Source organism: Arachis ipaensis, chromosome B07 (genome assembly GCF_000816755.2).
Source record: "Arachis ipaensis cultivar K30076 chromosome B07, Araip1.1, whole genome shotgun sequence".
NCBI lineage: Eukaryota > Viridiplantae > Streptophyta > Magnoliopsida > Fabales > Fabaceae > Arachis > Arachis ipaensis.
This window is the reverse complement of record NC_029791.2, coordinates 32,929,566-32,938,083: the sequence shown is the minus strand read 5'-3', so window position 1 is coordinate 32,938,083 and position 8,518 is coordinate 32,929,566.

The following is an 8,518-nucleotide window of genomic DNA, read 5'->3' as shown; positions in this document are numbered from 1 at the left end:
TTTGCGTCTGTCACTACGCCCAGCACTCGCGAGTTTGAAGCTCGTCACAGTCATCCAATCCCAGAATCCTACTCGGAATACCACAGACAAGGTTTAGACTTTCCGGATTCTCAAGGATGATGCCAATGGATTCTAGCTTATACCACGGAGATTCTGATTAAGGAATCTAAGAGATACTCATTCAATCTGATGTAGAATGGAGGTGGTTGTCAGACACACGTTCATGGATTGAGGAAGGTGATGAGTGTCACGGATCATCACCTTCTCTATAATTAAGCGCGAATGAATATCTTAGATAGGAACACGCGTGTGTGAATGGAAAACAGAAATAGTTGCATTAATTCATCAAAACACAGCAGAGCTCCTCCCCCCAACAATGGAATTTAGAGACTCATGCCGTCAGAGATTACAAAGTTCAGATCTAAAATGTCATGAGATACAAAATAAATCTCTAAAAGTTTGTTAAATACTAAACTAGTAACCTAGGTTTACAGAAAATGAGTAAACTATGATAGATAGTGCAGAAATCCACTTCTGGGGCCTACTTGGTGTGTGATGGGGCTGAGACTAAAGCTTCTCACGTGCCTGGGCTGTTTTGGGTGTTCAACGCCAGGCTGTAACCTGTTTCTGGCGTTGAACTCCAACTTGTAACGTGTTTCTGGCGCTGGACGCCAGACTGCAACATGGAACTAGCGTTGAACGCCAGTTTACATCATCTATCCTTGAGCAAAGTATGGCCTATTATATATTGCTGGAAAGCCCTAGATGTCTACTTTCCAACGCAATTAAAATTGCGTCAATTGGACTTCTGTAGCTCCAGAAATTCCATTCCGAGTGCAGAGAGGTCAGGATCCAACAGCATCAGCAGTCCTTTTTCAGCCTGAATCAGATTTTTGCTCAGCTCCCTCAATTTCAGCCAGAAAATACCTGAAATTACAGAAAAACACACAAACTCATAGTAAAGTCTAGAAATATGAATTTTTCCTAGAAACTAATGAAAATAAACTAAAAACTAACTAAAACATACTAAAAACTATATGAAATTAACCCCAAAAAGCGTATAAAATATCCGCTCATCACAACACCAAACTTAAACTATTGCTTGTCCCCAAGCAACTAGACAAATAAAATAGAATACAAATAAGTCAAGAAGCAATAATATCTCAGAGTTTTTGAATGAAGCTCAGATTCTAATTAAATGAGTGGGACTAGTAGCTTTTTGCTTCCGAACAGTTTTGGCATCTCACTTTATCCATTGAAGCTCAGAATGATTGGCATCTATAGGAACTTAGAATTCAGATAGTGTTATTGTTCACTTGACACCTTCACGCCACAAGCACATGGTTAGGGACAGCTTGGTTTAGCCGCTTAGACCAGGATTTGGTTCCCTTAGGCCCTCCTATCCACTGATGCTCAAAGCCTTGGATCTTTTTTATTACCCTTGCCTTTTGGTTTTAAGGGTTATTGGCTTTTTCTGCTTACTTTTTTTTTTTGCAAGCTTTGTATTCACTGCTTTTTCTTGCTTCAAGAATCATTTTTATAATTTTTCAGATTACCAATAACATGTTTCATGTTTATCATTCTTTCAAGAGCCAACATATTTAACATTCAAGAACATCAAATTCCAAAGACATATGCACTGTTCAAGCATTCATTCAAAAGGCAGAAAGCATTGCCACCACATGTAATTAATCAGAATTTCTTGTATTAAAAACTCGAAAAATATTGCCTCCTTATCCTAAAGAAAATCTTCTATTTTATTCATGTTTAATGATGATGAGAAAAATAAATTATAGCTTAATTGGAGATAAAATAACTACTAATTACTACTATAACTACTAAGATAGAACTCAAATAAGAACAATTATCACAGAGTTAAGGCTAAGATTAGGGCTCAACAACCTTGAGTTTGGGATGTGGATGTTCCTCTAGTCTGTGGAGTGCTTGGTCCTTCAAGAGATAACTTCTGACGCTTCAGTTCCTTTAAGTCACGCCCTTGCTCTTCTTGTTCCCTGAGCAGTTTGCAAAGCATACTGTTTTGATTTTGCTGTTCTCCCTTTATTTGGTCCATAGATTCTTGTAACTTGGTAACAGATGCTTCAAGTTGTTCCCAATATTCAAATTGAGGGACTTCTGGGAGGAATTCTTGCACCCTCCTCTTGGTGGGGTCATCCTGCATATGTTGTTTTTCCATTGTGATTTTAGTGATTGGTTGCTTCACTGAGATATACTCTGTTATTCCCATCTTTACTCCAGCATCTTTGCAGAGCATAGAGATTAAGCTTGGATAAGCCAACCTGGCATCCTTGGAGTTCTTGTTAGCAAGTATGTAAAATTCAGATGGGATCAGTTGATGAACTTTTACTTCTTTTCCCAACATAATGCAATGGATCATCACTGCTCTTTTAATAGTGACTTCAGAACGGTTGCTTATGGGCAATATAGAACACCCAATGAAGTCCAGCCAACCTCTGGCGACTGGTTTGAGATCTTCTCTCTTGAGTTGATTTGGGACACCCTTGCTGCTGGTGGTCCACCTGGCTCCAGGGATGCATATATCCTCTAGAATCTTATCCAGGCCCTTGTTTGTTCTCATCATTCTCCTATTGAAGGAGTCTGGGTCATCTTTCAGCTGAGGTAGCTTAAAGATCTCCCTGATTTTGTCAGGGTGGATGTGAACAATCTTTCCTCTGACCAAAGTTCGATAGTCATAGAGGGCAGTTTCAGATATTCTCTGGCTGTCTGTTTGCCACAGATTAGCGTAGAATTCCTGAACCATATTCCTTCCCACTTTCATTTCAGGATTAGCTAGGACTTCCCAGTTCTTGTTTTGAATCTGCTCTTGGATCTCCGGATATTCATCTTCTTTCCGATCGAACTTGACTTCCGGGATCACTGATCTTAGACCCATTATTTTGTAGTAATGGTTTGAATATTCTTTGGTTAAGAACCACCCTTGATTCCAAAGTGGTTTTGGAATGCTCTTTTTCTTGCCTCTTGGAGTGGGTTATTTTTCTTTAGGAGCCATGATCTTAGTGGGTATGGTTTAGTGATCACGGATAAACCACCAAACTTAGAGGTTTGCTTGTCCTCAAGCAAAAGAAAAGAAAGGAGATAGGTAGAAAGAGAGCTTGTGTCGAATGGTGGATGAGAGGGGGGGCCGAATGTGGTTTTAAAAAGGGAGGGGGTGGGATTTTCGAAAATATTAAAAAGATAAGATAGAAGATATGATTTAAAAAAATATGATATGAAAGATGTGATTTAAAATTGAAAAGATATGAAAGATATTTGAAAAAGATAAATTTGGATTTTGAAAAGGATAATGTGGAGATTTGAAAAAGATATTGATGAGTTAAAAAGATTTTAGAAGGAAAAGAGATAGATTTGTTTTGGAAATTTTGAAAAAGAGTTGGATTGGATTGAAAAAGAATTTGTGTTTATGGATTAAGATACATTTGATATTTTTAAAGTAGGGTTTTTAGAGATTAGGGTTCTTAGAAATCAGGGTTTGTAACATGTTTATGCAAGAAATCATGAATTGAAACATGAAAATTAAAATTAAAATGAAAAATATGAAGTAAAAATGAATTTACCTCCTCCCCACCATCCTGGCGTTAAACGCCCAAACACTGCATGTTTTGGACATTTAACGCCCAATTGCTGCTTCTCCTGGGCGTTCAACACCCAGCTGCTACTTCTTTCTGGCGTTGAACGCCAGGAACTCCTTTGTCACTGGGCGTTTTTCTGAACGCCCAGGACACTGTAAATCTGGCGTTAAACGCCCAAAAGGAGCTTCTTTCTGGCGTTCAGCGCCCAAAAGATGCTTCTTTCTGGCGTTTAACGCCCAGATAGCTATCCTTACTGGCGTTCAACGCCCAGTGGATGCTTCTTTTTGGCGTTGAACGCCCAATTGTGCCTCTTACTGGCATTTTCTTGCCAGTGAGCTCTTTTTCTCTGTTTTGTGTGCTGAATCCTTCTGTAACCCTGTAAACTTATGCAATTGACTCTTTACCTTAGTATCAATGAACTTTATATAAACAAATAAAATCAAGAATAGGGCAAAATGCTAGAGGAAGTGATGCCAATGGCTGGGTTGCCTCCCAGCAAGCGCTTTTTTATTGTCTTTAGCTGGACCTTGCTGAGCTTTTTAATCCAGCCTCAGCCTTGAGCATTCTTGCTCAACATTACCTTCAAGGTAATGCTTGATTCTCTGTCCATTAACAATGAACTTCCTATCAGAGTCAATGTCTTGAAGCTCCATATAACCATATGGTGATACACTTGTAATCACATATGGTCCCCTCCACCGGGACTTCAATTTTCCGGGGAATAGCCTGAGCCTAGAGTTAAACAACAGAACCTTTTGTCCTGGTTCAAAGATTCTAGAAGATAGCTTTCTGTCATGCTATCTTTTTTATTTCTCTTTATAAAGCTTGGCATTTTCGAAAGCAGTGAATCTGAATTCCTCTAGCTCATTCAGCTGGAGCAATCTTTTTTCTCCAGCTAGTTTGGCATCAAAGTTTAGGAATCTGGTTGCCCAGTAGGCCTTATGTTCCAGTTCCACGGGCAGATGACAAGCCTTACCATACACAAGTTGGTACGGAGAGGTCCCTATAGGAGTCTTGAATGCTGTTCTGTAAGCCCACAGAGCATCATCCAAGCTTCGTGCCCAATCCTTTCTACGGGTACTTACAGTCCATTCCAGGATTCTTTTTAGTTCTCTGTTAGAAACTTCAGCTTGCCCATTTGTCTGTGGATGATATGGAGTCGCCACCTTGTGGCGAATCCCATACCGGACCATGGCGGAGTAAAGCTATTTGTTGCAGAAGTGAGTGCCCCCATCACTGATTAGTACCCTAGGGACACCAAATCTGCTAAATATATGTTTCTGGAGGAACTTCAGTACTGTTTTAGTATCATTGGTGGGTGTGGCAATGGCCTCTACCCATTTTGATACATAGTCAACTGCCACCAGAATATAAGTGTTTGAGTATGATGGTGGGAAAGGCCCCATGAAATCAATTCCCCATACATCAAACAACTCAATCTCCAAAATTCCTTGTTAAGGCATGGCGTAACTATGAGGCAAATTACCAGCTCTCTGGCAACTGTCACAGTTACGTACAAACTCTCGGGAATCTCTGTAGGGTGTAGGCCAGTAGAAACCACATTGGAGGACCTTGGTGGCTGTTCGCTCACCTCCGAAATGGCCTCCATATTGTGATCCATGGCAATGCCATAGGATCCTCTGTGCTTCTTCTCTAGGCATACACCTACGGATTATTCCGTCTTCACATCTCTTAAAGAGATAGGGTTCATCCCACAAGTAGTACTTTGCATCAGAAATTAATTTTTTCTTTTGTTGCCTGTTGTACGCCTTGGGTATGAACCTTGCAGCTTTATAGTTTGCAATGTCTGCAAACCATGGTGTTTCCTGAATGGCGAACAAATGCTCATCCAGAAAGGTTTCAGAGATTTCAATAGAGGGAGAGGGCGCCCCTTCTACTAGCTCTATTCGGGACAGATGATCAGCCACTTGGTTTTCTGTCCCTTTTCTGTCTCTTATTTCTATATCAAACTCTTGCAGAAGCAATACCCATCTTATAAGCCTGGGTTTTGAATCTTGCTTTGTAAGTAGATATTTAAGAGCAGCATGGTCAGTGTACATAATCACTTTTGATCCTACTAAGTATGATTTAAACTTGTCAATGGCATAGACCACTGCAAGCAATTCCTTTTCTGTGGTTGTGTAATTTTTCTGGGCATCATTTAAAACACGGCTAGCATAATAAATGACATGCAAAAGTTTGTCATGCCTCTGCCCCAGTACTGCACCAATGGCGTGATCACTGCCATCACACATTAATTCGAATGGCAATGTCCAGTCTGGTGCAGAGATAACTGGTGCTGTGACCAGCTTAGCTTTCAGAGTTTCAAACGCCTGCAGGCACTCTGTGTCAAACACAAATGGCGTGTCAGCAGCTAGCAGATTGCTTAGAGGTTTTGCAATTTTTGAAAAATCCTTTATAAACCTCCTGTAGAATCCTGCATGCCCCAGAAAGCTTCTGATGGCCTTAACATTGGCAGGTGGTGATAATTTTTCAATTACCTCTATTTTAGCTTGATCCACTCTATTCCCTTGTTTGAAATTTTATGCCCAAGGACAATCCCTTCAGTCACCATAAAGTGACATTTTTCTCAGTTTAAAACCAGGTTGGTCTCTTGGCATCTTTTCAAAACCAGTGTCAGGTGATCAAGACAGGAGTTGAATGAGTCTCCATATACTGAAAAGTCATCCATGAAGACTTCCAGAAATTTTTCCACCATATCAGAGAAAATAGAGAGCATGCATCTCTGAAAGGTTGCAGGCGCATTACACAGCCCAAAAGGCATCCTTCTGTAAGCAAATACTCCAGATGGACATGTGAATGCTGTTTTCTCTTGATCCTGGGGATCTACTGCAATTTGGTTGTAGCCTGAATAGCCATCCAAAAAGCAGTAATAATTATGACCTGCTAGTCTTTCTAGCATTTGGTCTATGAATGGTAAAGGAAAATGATCCTTTCTGGTGGCTGTATTGAGCCTTCTGTAATCAATACACATGCGCAACCCTGTAAATGTTCTTGTAGGAACCAGTTCATTTTTTTCATTATGAACCACTGTCATGCCTCCTTTTTTAGGGACAACTTGAACAGGACTTACCCAGGGGCTATCAGAAATAGGATAAATAATCCCAGCCTCTAGTAATTTAGTGACCTCTTTCTGCACCACTTCCTTCATGGCTGGATTTAGCCGCCTCTGTGGTTGAACCACTGGCTTGAGAGTAGCACTTTTGTGCTCCTCTATTTCCAGCACAACAAAGTCAGTGGGAAAGGCGAATGGCCCAACCCTGACAATCATGTCCTCAATCACGCCTGATGGGTATTTAATGGAGCCATCAGCAAGTTGGAGACATATCCAGGTTGGTTTAACTTCTTCAGTTAAACCAAGCTTTCTGACAGTGGATGCAGGTATTAGGTTGATGCTTGCCCCAAGATCACATAAGGCTGTCTTGGTGCAGTTACCCTCTAATATGCATGGTATCAGAAAGCTTCCAGGATCTTTAAGCTTTTTAGGAAAGCTTTTCGGAATGACTGCACTGCATTCTTCAGTGAGGAGAACTCTTTCAGTTTCTCTTCAATCCTTCTTATGACTTAAGATTTCTTTCATGAACTTGGCATAAGAAGGTATTTGCTCAAGTGCCTCTACAAATGGAATCTTTATTTCAAGAGTCCTGAGATAATCTGCAAAGCGAGCAAATTACTTATCCTACTCCTCTTGGCGGAGTTTTTGAGGATAAGGTATCTTGGCTTTATATTCCTCAACCTTGGTTGCTGCAGGTTTATTTCCTACAGAAGTGGTTGAAGAAGCCTTTTTGGAGGGGTTGTCATCAGCACTTGTGTGTGTCTGATCCCTCACTGGCATTTGAGTGCCAGGGTTGGAAGCTGGAGTGACGTTAGACGCCAACTCTTCATCTGCTCCTGGCATCTAAACGCCAGAACTGTGCTTCCTTTGGGCGTTCAACGCCAGTTCCTTGCTTGTTTCTGGCGTTGAACGCTAGTCCTGAGCATGGTTTGGGTGTTCAGCGCCAATCTTCCACCCAATCTCTGGCGTTTTAGCGCCAGAATTATTTTTCTTCGGGCTCTTACTGTCCTCAGATTGAATTTGGGTAGTTTGCTCATTTCTTGGCTTCCTGCTGCCTTGAGGTGGGGTATTTAATGTTTTCCCACTTCTTAATTGAACTGCTTGGCATTCTTCTGTTATTCATGTGGATAGATCCACCAGCTGAGTAATATAGAGAAAGCTGAGCCCTTTCTGTAAGCCCATAATAGAAGATGTCTAGCTGAACCCACTCTGAAAACATTTCAGAGGGGCACTTGTTATACAATAAATGAGAATATGTTGGAGTTTTGGAGATGCTTTGTCTTTTGAATCTCTGCTTTCTTCCTATTTTATTCCTCACGCACGCACGTCCCTCCTATGGCAAGCTGTGTGTTGGTGGATTACCGTTGTCAATGGCTACCATCCTTCCTCTCAGTGAAAATGGTCCAGGTGCGCTGTCACCGCACGGCTAATCATCTGTAGGTTCTCGATCATACCGGAATAGGATTTACTATCCTTTTGTGTCTGTCACTACGCCCAGCACTCGCGAGTTTGAAGCTCGTCACAGTCATCCAATCCCAGAATCCTACTCGGAATACCACAGACAAGGTTTAGACTTTCCAGATTCTCAAAGATGATGCCAATGGATTCTAGCTTATACCACGGAGATTCTGATTAAGGAATCTAAGAGATACTCATTCAATCTGATGTAGAACGGAGGTGGTTGTCAGACACACGTTCATGGATTGAGGAAGGTGATGAGTGTCACGGATCATCACCTTTTCTATAATTAAGTGCGAATGAATATCTTAGATAGGAACACGCGTGTGTGAATGGAAAACAGAAATAGTTGCATTAATTCATCAAAACACAGCAG